The 10,000-nt window shown below is 36.9% G+C and overlaps 1 non-coding gene across 1 annotated transcript; it reads left to right on the forward strand.

The window, feature by feature from the left end:
* Nucleotides 1-5,000: 5,000 nt before the first annotated feature.
* On the forward strand, nt 5,001-5,119 carry LOC127944124 (5S ribosomal RNA). Its single transcript, XR_008150262.1, has one exon. It is a non-coding gene; the product is annotated as a 5S ribosomal RNA (ribosomal RNA).
* The last annotated feature ends 4,881 nt before the right edge of the window (nt 5,120-10,000 follow it).

The following is a 10,000-nucleotide window of genomic DNA, read 5'->3' on the forward strand; positions in this document are numbered from 1 at the left end:
TAATACCCAATTTGGAGAAAGCTAAAAATAAAATGTGTAAACAAAGTAATGAGGTGAAACAAGACTGTGGAAGAAGTGCAAAAGAGGGGGAGGAAATAGGATAACAAAATTATGATGCTAAAGTTTGTACTTTTATCTTTTTTAATTGTGTTGAAAATTGTTACTTTTAATGCAAGAGGGTTAATGAATGGTGTGAAATTTGAAAAAGTCAAGGAACTGTGCAGGGATGAAGATGTGATTTTATTGCAAGAAACAAATTGGAAAGAGAGTGTAATGGAGGATTTTAAAAAAAGATGGGAAGGGGAATTATTTTTTAATAATGCAGAGGGAAAAATAGGAGGAGGAGTTGCGATGTTAATAAGAAAAGATAGAGGTATCAGGTCAAAGCAAATGTATAATGACACAAAAGGAAAATGCATGGCTGTAGAAATTAAGATGGATGAAGATGATTTTATTTTAGTAAACGTACATGCTCCAAATGAAGAAATAGAAAAGAAAAAATATTTTAATATAATAGCTGAGTTAATGGAAAAATGGAAGAGGGTAATAATTGCGGGGGATTTTAACACTGTTTTTAGTAAAATGGATATGGCTAACGGAATGGTTTTTAAATCGGATGGGGGAAGAAAGGAGTTAATGTCATTGATGGGAGAGTATAACATGATTGATGTGTGGAGAGAAAGAAATGGGAAAAAGAGGGAATTTACAAGAAGACAGCTGGTAGGGAATTTTATGTGTCAAACTAGGATAGACTACTTTTTATGTACTAGGAATTTGGAATGTTTTATTGATGGAGTGTTTTATAAAGAAACGACCTTAAGTGATCACAAAATGGTGCAAATGAGAATGGATTTTAAAAAGGAAATGAGGGGACCAGGGGTATGGATTTTAAACACTGAAGTTTTAAAGGAAGAAAGTTTTAAAAAAGAGATAGAAAATAAATTTGATGAGGGGAAAAAAGACTTGATGTATATAGAAGATAAAAGGCAATGGTGGGAAAACATGAAATATGACATAAAGAAATATGTAATGAATTACTGTAAATTGTTACAAAAGGTAAAAAGAACAAAGGAACAAGAAATAAGAAAGACGTTAAGAGAGGAGTTGAATAAAAATGAAGTTAACGTGCCAAGAGTAATTGAAGTGGAGGAAAAGTTGAGGAAAATAGAAGAAGGGAAATATAAAGGGGCGACGTTAAGAAGTAAAGCTAAGTATACAGTAGAAGGGGAGAAATGTAGTAGATTCTTTTTTAACCTTGAGAAAAGCAGGGCGAAGGCGGGAATAATTAAAGAACTTAGGAATAAGGAAGGACAAGCTGTTTTAAGCACGGAAGGGATTTTAAAGGAAATAAGCACATATTATGAAGAACTTTTTAGATCAGAGGAAGGGGATGAGGAAAAAAGGAACATTTTGTTACAACAGATAACACAAAAAGTCGGTGAGGGGGATAAGAAGGAATGTGATAGGGGAATAACAACTGAGGAAATTATACAAGCAATAAATCAGCTAAGTGTGAAGAAAAGCCCAGGAATAGATGGTATTGGAAGTGAGTTTTATAAGGTTTTTAAAGAAAAAGTAAGCCCGATTTTAAAAGAAGTCTATGAAGAGGTTTTTAAAAAAGAAAGGGTACACCCAAGAATGGGCTTAGGCTTAATGAAAATAATCTACAAGAGAAAAGGAGACAAGGCAGAACTGAGAAATTTTAGGCCCATTACAATGTTAAACACAGATTTTAAAATTTTAGCCAGGGTTTTAGCGAACAGATTAAAAAATATCATGCCAAACATAATAGAGACTAACCAGGCATATGGAGTAAAGGGGAGGGACATTGCAGATATCACGAGTAGCATAAGAGATATAATGGGGTACATAAAAGAAAAAGGAAAGGAGGCATATATAATAAGCATGGATTTCGAGAAGGCGTTTGACAGAGTGGAGCATGGGTTTTTATTGGCTATTTTAAAACAATTTGGTTTTGGAGAGAATTTTATAAAATGGATCTCAGTTTTATACAGCGATATTTTAACAAAAGTCAAATGTAATGGTTTTTTAACGGAACCTTTTAAAGTTTTAAGGTCTATAAGACAAGGGTGTCCACTGTCAGCGAAGTTATATTCTTTGGTGGCTGAACCATTAGGGCTTTTAATAAACAGAGAGAAAAAAATAAAGGGAATAAAACTAGAAGAAAAAGAGGAACTGACTAAAATTTTCCAGTATGCTGATGATACCACAATTGTTGTTGAAAATATAGAAAGTGTTAAAGAAGTAATGGAAAAAATTAAGTGCTATTGTGAGGGATCAGGTGCAAAAATAAATGAGGAAAAAACAGTATATATGAAGTTCGGAAGGTCAGAGGTTTTAACGGGGGTTGTTAAATTCCTAGAGGTACAAGAAATGAGGATTTTAGGAGTAGGCTTAGCAAAGAATGAGAAGGAAACTGTTGATAATATGTGGGATGAGACATTGGGAGGGATGGATAGGAGACTGATTTTTTGGAGAAACAGGTTTTTAAGTTTGAAAGGAAAAATTTTAATTGTAAACATGTTAATGTTATCAAAAATGTGGAACAAATTACATGTGATGCCATTGCCAAACTGGGTTTTTAGGAGAATAAAAAAGAGTATTTTAGAATTTTTATGGGAAAAAAAGCCTCCAAGGATAGCGTACAATACGCTGATAGGAAAACCAGAAGAGGGAGGGATGGGTTTAGTGGATGTGGAACAGAAGATGAAAAGCATGAGGGTTAAAGTGGTTAAGAAATATTTGGATGATAAGAAGAGAGATGAATGGAAGAAATTGATGGGGTTTTATCTAAATAAATGTGGGAATTTTAACCTTGGAGAAAACATTTTATGGATGAAGTTGAAAAGTTGGATGATGGAGGGGATACCACAGTTCTATAAAGAGGTTTTAAATGCTTGGAGGCTTTTTTTAACAGAGGTGGATTTTAATCCGGAGGGGAGGGAAGTGATTTTAAATCAGCCTCTGTTTTTAAATGACAAAATAAAGATACACGAGCGAGATATCTATTTTAAGAAGTGGCTACAAGTGGGGATTGTAAAAGTGAGAGATGTTTTATGGGAGATGAAAGAGGGATTTTTACCACTCCAAGTGATTAAAGATGCAATGGAGGAGGAGAAAGAGGATTTTAATGTCATGGTTTTAAAAAAAACAGTATGAAGATGTCAAGAAAGCAATCCCAAGGCAATGGCTAGATCAGATTAAAAAGAAGGGAGAAGGAGAAAATAAAATGATGGTGTTTTTAAAATGTAAAGAAAAGAGGGTGGATTTTAATTTGTGTACTGTGAAAATGTTCTATGAGTTTTTTATAAATGGAGTTTTTAAAAAACCTGTTGCCAACCAGATTTGGTTAAGGCATTTTAATGAAATCGAAGAAAAAGACATTTGGAAGAATAGAACATGGAAATGGTTGGATGTAGATTTAGAATGTTTAGACTATTTTATCAGACAAAATGTGATCTATACAGAAATGAGATTGTGTATGATGCAGAAGGCAACAAATGCTCGATGTAAAGTCTGTAAAAAAGAAGATGAAGGTATTTTACATCTGTTCTTATTATGTGGAAAACTTAACCCATTTTTTAATGAACTGAAAAAAATTGTCGAAGAATTAAGAGAAAATGAAGAGGTTACTGACTGGAAAAGGTTTTTTATGCTGGGAATGACAGAGAACAAAGAAAATAAGAAACTTGTTAATTTGTTTTTAATCTTAGCAAAAAAAACTATATGGAAAAGAAGAAATGTAGCCAGAAACAGAGATTGTATTTTAAATTTATGGGTGATTTTTAAACAAATGGTAGAAAGTTATGTAGAAATGTTGTACAATTATTTTAAATTGGAAAACCAGATGGAGGATTTTTATAAAATTTTTACAAATGATGTTATATGTATCTTTAAACAAAAGCATTTTTACATGCCAGGAGAAGATGATTAAGATGACATATTTTTATGTGATGTGAATTGTATTACTTAAGTTAAAAAACTTCAATGACGATGTCAGTTTGATTATGAGATGAATGAAATTGTATGACTAAGAAAATGTGTTTGTTTTGTATTAACTGAAATTTCCAATAAAAAAAAAAAAAAAAAAAAAGCTATGCCCGATCTCGTCTGCTCTCGGAAGCTAAGCAGGTTTGGGCCTGGTTAGTACTTGGATGGGAGACTGCCTGGGAATACCAGGTGCTGTAAGCTTTTTGGAAACTTTTCACTTAGTATATAATAATTTTGCCAAAAAATAGAGTCAATGCCCGATCTCTGAATATTAGCAGGTTTGGGCCTGGTTAGTACATGGATGAGAGACTGCCTGGGAATACCAGGTGCTTTAAACTTTTTGGAAAATTTCACGATTTATAAAATAATCTTGCAAAAAAAAAAAAAAAAAAAAAAAAAAAAAGTGTCAATGCCCGATCTCTGAATCTTAGCAGGTTTAGGTCTTTTGAGTACTTGGATGAGAAACTGCCTAGGAATACCAGGTGCTTTAAGCTTTTTGGAAATGTTTTACTTAGTATATAATAATTTTGCTAAAAAATAGATTCAATGCCCGATCTCTGAATATTAGCAGGTTTGGGCCTGGTTAGTACATGGATGAGAGACTGCCTGGGAATACCAGGTGCTTTAAACTTTTAGGAAAATTTTACGATTTATAAAATAATCTTGCAAAAAAAAAAAGAGTCAATGCCCGATCTCTGAATCTTAGCAGGTTTAGGTCTGGTGAGTACTTGGATGAGAAACTGCCTAGGAATACCAGGTGCTTTAAACTTTTTGGAAAATTTCACGATTTATAAAATAATCTTGCTAAAAAATAGATTCAATGCCCGATCTCTGAATCTTAGCAGGTTTAGGTCTGGTTAGTACTTGGATGAGAGACTGCCTAGGAATACCAGGTGCTTTAAGCTTTTGGGTTTTCTTTCCTACTTATATAATGTACTGGCGATTAGATGGGCTGGTCTTTAAATAGCCCTCTCTTTGCAGCAGTCTTCGCTTACGGCCATACCAACCTGGCTATGCCCGATCTCGTCTGCTCTCGGAAGCTAAGCAGGTTTGGGCCTGGTTAGTACTTGGATGGGAGACCGCTTGGGAATACCAGCTGCTGTAAGCCTTTTGGAAACTTTTCACTTATCAATCAATCACCTTTATTTATATAGTGCTTTAAACAAAATACATTGCGCCAAAGCACTGAACAACATTCATTTGGAAAACAGTGTCTCAATAATGCAAGATGATAGTTAAAGGCAGTTCATCATTGAATTCAGTTATGTCATCTCTGTTCAGTTGAAATAGTGTCTGTTTTAATTTGCAATCAAGTCAATGATATCGCTGTAGATGAAGTGACCCCAACTAAGCAAGCCAGAGGCGACAGCGGCAAGGAACCGAAACTCCATCGGTGACAGAATGGAGAAAAAAACCTTGGGAGAAACCAGGCTCAGTTGGGGGGTCAGTTCTCCTCTGACCAGACGAAACCAGTAGTTCAATTCCAGGCTGCAGCAAAGTCAGATTGTGCAGAAGAATCATCTGTTTCCTGTGGTCTTGTCCTGGTGCTCCTCTGAGACAAGGTCTTTACAGGGGATCTGTATCTGGGGCTCTAGTTATCCTGGTCTCCGCTGTCTTTCAGGGCAGTAGAGGTCCTTTCTAGGTGCTGATCCACCATCTGGTCTGGAAACGTACTGGATCCGGGTGACTGCAGTGACCCTCTGATCTGGACACAGACTGGATCTGGTGGCCACGGTGACTTCGGAACAAGAGAGAAACAGACAAATATTAGCGTAGATGCCATTCTTCTAATGATGTAGAAAGTACGGTTATGTGAAGTGTTCCGGTTCCAGTTTACCTAATTAATGCAGCCTAAAAATCCTTTAACGGATTTGGATATTAAAAGCATATTAGTATGTTATGTGTATGCCAGGTTAAAGATGTGGGTCTTTAATCTAGATTTAAACTGCAAGAGTGTGTCTGCCTCCCGAACAATGTTAGGTAGGTTATTCCAGAGTTTAGGCGCCAAATAGGAAATGGATCTGCCGCCCGCAGTTGATTTTGATATTCTAGGTATTATCAAATTGCCTGAGTTTTGAGAACGTAGCGGACGTAGAGGAGTATAATGTAAAAGGAGCTCATTCAAATACTGAGGTGCTAAACCATTCAGGGCTTTATAAGTAATAAGCAATATTTTAAAATCTATACGATGTTTGATAGGGAGCCAGTGCAGTGTGGACAGGACCGGGCTAATATGGTCATACTTCCTGGTTCTAGTAAGAACTCTTGCTGCTGCATTTTGGACTAGCTGTAGTTTGTTTACCAAGCGTGCAGAACAACCACCCAATAAAGCATTACAATAGTCTAACCTTGAAGTCATAAATGCATGGATTAACATTTCTGCATTTGACATTGAGAGCATAGGCCGTAATTTAGATATATTTTTGAGATGGAAAAATGCAGTTTTACAAATGCTAGAAACGTGGCTTTCTAAGGAAAGATTGCGATCAAATAGCACACCTAGGTTCCTAACTGATGACGAAGAATTGACAGAGCAACCATCAAGTCTTAGACAGTGTTCTAGGTTATTACAAGTAGAGTTTTTAGGCCCTATGATTAACACCTCTGTTTTTTCTGAATTTAGCAGTAAGAAATTACTCGTCATCCAGTTTTTTATATCGACTATGCATTCCATTAGTTTTTCAAATTGGTGTGTTTCACCGGGCTGCGAGGAAATATAGAGCTGCGTATCATCAGCATAACAGTGAAAGCTAACACCATGTTTCCTGATGATATCTCCCAAGGGTAACATATAAAGCGTGAAGAGTAGCGGCCCTAGAACTGAGCCTTGAGGTACTCCATACTGCACTTGTGATCGATATGATACATCTTCATTCACTGCTACGAACTGATGGCGGTCATATAAGTACGATTTAAACCATGCTAATGCACTTCCACTGATGCCAACAAAGTGTTCAAGTCTATGCAAAAGAATGTTGTGGTCAATTGTGTCAAAAGCAGCACTAAGATCCAATAAAACTAATAGAGAGATACACCCACGATCAGATGATAAGAGCAGATCATTTGTAACTCTAAGGAGAGCAGTCTCAGTACTATGATACGGTCTAAATCCTGACTGGAAATCCTCACATATACCATTTTTCTCTAAGAAGGAATATAATTGTGAGGATACCACCTTTTCTAGTATCTTGGACAGAAAAGGGAGATTCGAGATTGGTCTATAATTAACTAGTTCTCTGGGGTCAAGTTGTGGCTTTTTTATGAGAGGCTTAATAACAGCCAGTTTGAAGGTTTTGGGGACATATCCTAATGACAATGAGGAATTAATAATAGTCAGAAGAGGACCTATGACTTCTGGAAGCACCTCTTTTAAGAGCTTAGATGGTATAGGGTCTAACATACATGTTGTAAGTTTAGATGATTTAACAAGTTTATACAATTCTTCCTCTCCTACAGTAGAGAATGAGTGGAACTGTTCCTCAGGGGGTCTATAGTGCACTGTCTGATGCGAAACTGTAGCTGACGGCTGAATGGTTGCAATTTTATCTCTAATAGTATCGATTTTAGAAGTAAAGTAGTTCATAAAGTCATTACTGCTGTGGTGTTGGGAAATGTCAACACTTGTTGAGGCTTTATTTTTCGTTAATTTAGCCACTGTATTGAATAAATACCTGGGGTTATGTTTGTTTTCTTCTAAAAGAGAAGAAAAGTAATCAGATCTAGCAGTTTTTAATGCTTTTCTGTAGGATATGCTACTTTCCCGCCAAGCAATACGAAATACCTCTAGTTTTGTTTTCCTCCAGCTGCGCTCCATTTTTCGGGCTGCTCTCTTTAGGGTGCGAGTATGCTCATTATACCATGGTGTCAAACTGTTTTCCTTAACCTTTCTTAAGCGTAAAGGAGCAACTGTATTTAAAGTGCTAGAAAAGAGAGAGTCCATAGTTTCTGTTACATCATCAAGTTGTTCTGAGGTTTTGGATATGCTAAGGAATTCGGATACATCAGGAAGATAACTTAAAAAGCAGTCTTTTGTGGTAGAAGTGATGGTTCTTCGATACTTGTAACAAGAAGTAGAATTTACAATTTTGGCTATATGAAGTTTACACAGAACTAAATAATGATCTGAGATATCATCACTTGGCTGAATAATTTCAACACTATCAACATCAATTCCATGTGACAGTATTAAATCTAGAGTATGATTTCGACAATGAGTAGGTCCTGAAACGTGTTGTCTAACACCAATAGAGTTCAGAATGTCTATAAATGCTGATCCCAATACATCTTTTTCATTATCGACATGGATATTAAAATCACCAACTATTAAGACTTTATCTGCAGCCAGAACTAACTCGGATGTAAAATCACCAAACTCTTTAATAAAGTCTGTATGGTGCCCTGGTGGCCTGTATACAGTAGCCAGTACAAACATAACAGGGGATTTATCATTAACATTGGTTTCTCTGGATAATGTTATATGAAGCACCATTACTTCAAACGAGTTATACTTGAAGCCTGCCCTCTGAGAAATCCTGAAAACGTTATTATAAATTGTAGCAACTCCTCCCCCTTTGCCTTTTAGACGCGGCTCGTGTTTATAACAATAATCTTGGGGGGTGGACTCATTTAAAATAATGTAATCATCAGGTTTTAGCCAGGTTTCTGTCAAGCAGAGCACATCTATATTATGATCAGTTATCATATTATTTACAAAAAGTGTTTTCGTAGAAATGGATCTGATATTCAATAAGCCAATCTTTATCATTTGTTTATCCATATTGCATTTGTTTTTTATTTGTTGAACCTCAATTAAATTGTTAACCTTAACTTGGTTTGGACGTTTTTTGTATTTTCTAGTTCGTGGAACAGACACAGTCTCTATAGCGTGATATCTAGGTGAAAGAGTCTCTATGTGCTGAGAATTAACTGACCTCTGTGACGGGAGGCAGCTAGCAGACGGTCGGTTTAGCCAGTCTGTCTGCTTCCTGACCTGGGCCCCAGTTAGTCAAGTATAAACACTAAGACTATTTGCCATATTTCTAGACAGAAGAGTGGCGCCACCCCAGGAGGGATGAAGACCATCTCTTTTAAACAGGTCAGGTCTGCCCCAAAAGCTCGTCCAATTGTCTATATAACCTATGTTATTCTGTGGGCACCACTTAGACATCCAGCCATTGAGTGATGACAATCTGCTATGCATCTCATCACCACGGTAAGCAGGGAGGGGACCAGAGCATATTACAGTGTCTGACATCGTGCTTGCAAGTTCACACACCTCTTTAAAGTTATTTTTAGTGATCTCCGACTGGCGAAGTCGAACATCATTAGCGCCGGCATGAATAACAATCTTACTGTATTTACGTTTAGCATTAGCCAGCACTTTTAAATTTGCCAAGATGTCAGGCGCTCTGGCTCCCGGTAAACATTTGACTATGGTGGCTGGTGTCTCTATATTCACGTTCCGTACAATAGAATCGCCAATAACTAGAGCACTTTCATCAGGTTTCTCAGTGGGTGCATCACTGAGTGGGGAGAACCTGTTTAATGTTTTGATCGGAACAGAAGAGCGGTGTTTTGACCCACGACTACGCTGCCTCACCGTCACCCAGTTGCCCTGCTGCAGGGGCTCTGCTGGAACCGGACAATGTACAGGAATCCCTGAGCTAGACGCATCCAAAGCCATATCTAGAGCCCTAACATTCTTACTGTTCTCAATTAAAGTTTGGATGCGTGTCTCTAATTCTGAAATCTTCTCTGTCAGCCTAACTGTTTCCCTGCATTTATCACATGTGAATCCCTCATCAGCGACAGAGATAGATAAACTGTACATATGGCAAGAGGTGCAAATAACAATTGTAGGAGAAGCCATTACTCACCGTGCTTGATGAAATATTCTTACTGCGGTTGTTTGATGAACTTGTGGAAAACTGCAGCGTGGGAGAGGAGAGGAGAGGAGAAAAGAAAACGCTAATGACAAGCTAACGAGTGC

Source organism: Carassius gibelio, chromosome A22 (genome assembly GCF_023724105.1).
Source record: "Carassius gibelio isolate Cgi1373 ecotype wild population from Czech Republic chromosome A22, carGib1.2-hapl.c, whole genome shotgun sequence".
NCBI classification, from domain to species: domain Eukaryota; kingdom Metazoa; phylum Chordata; class Actinopteri; order Cypriniformes; family Cyprinidae; genus Carassius; species Carassius gibelio.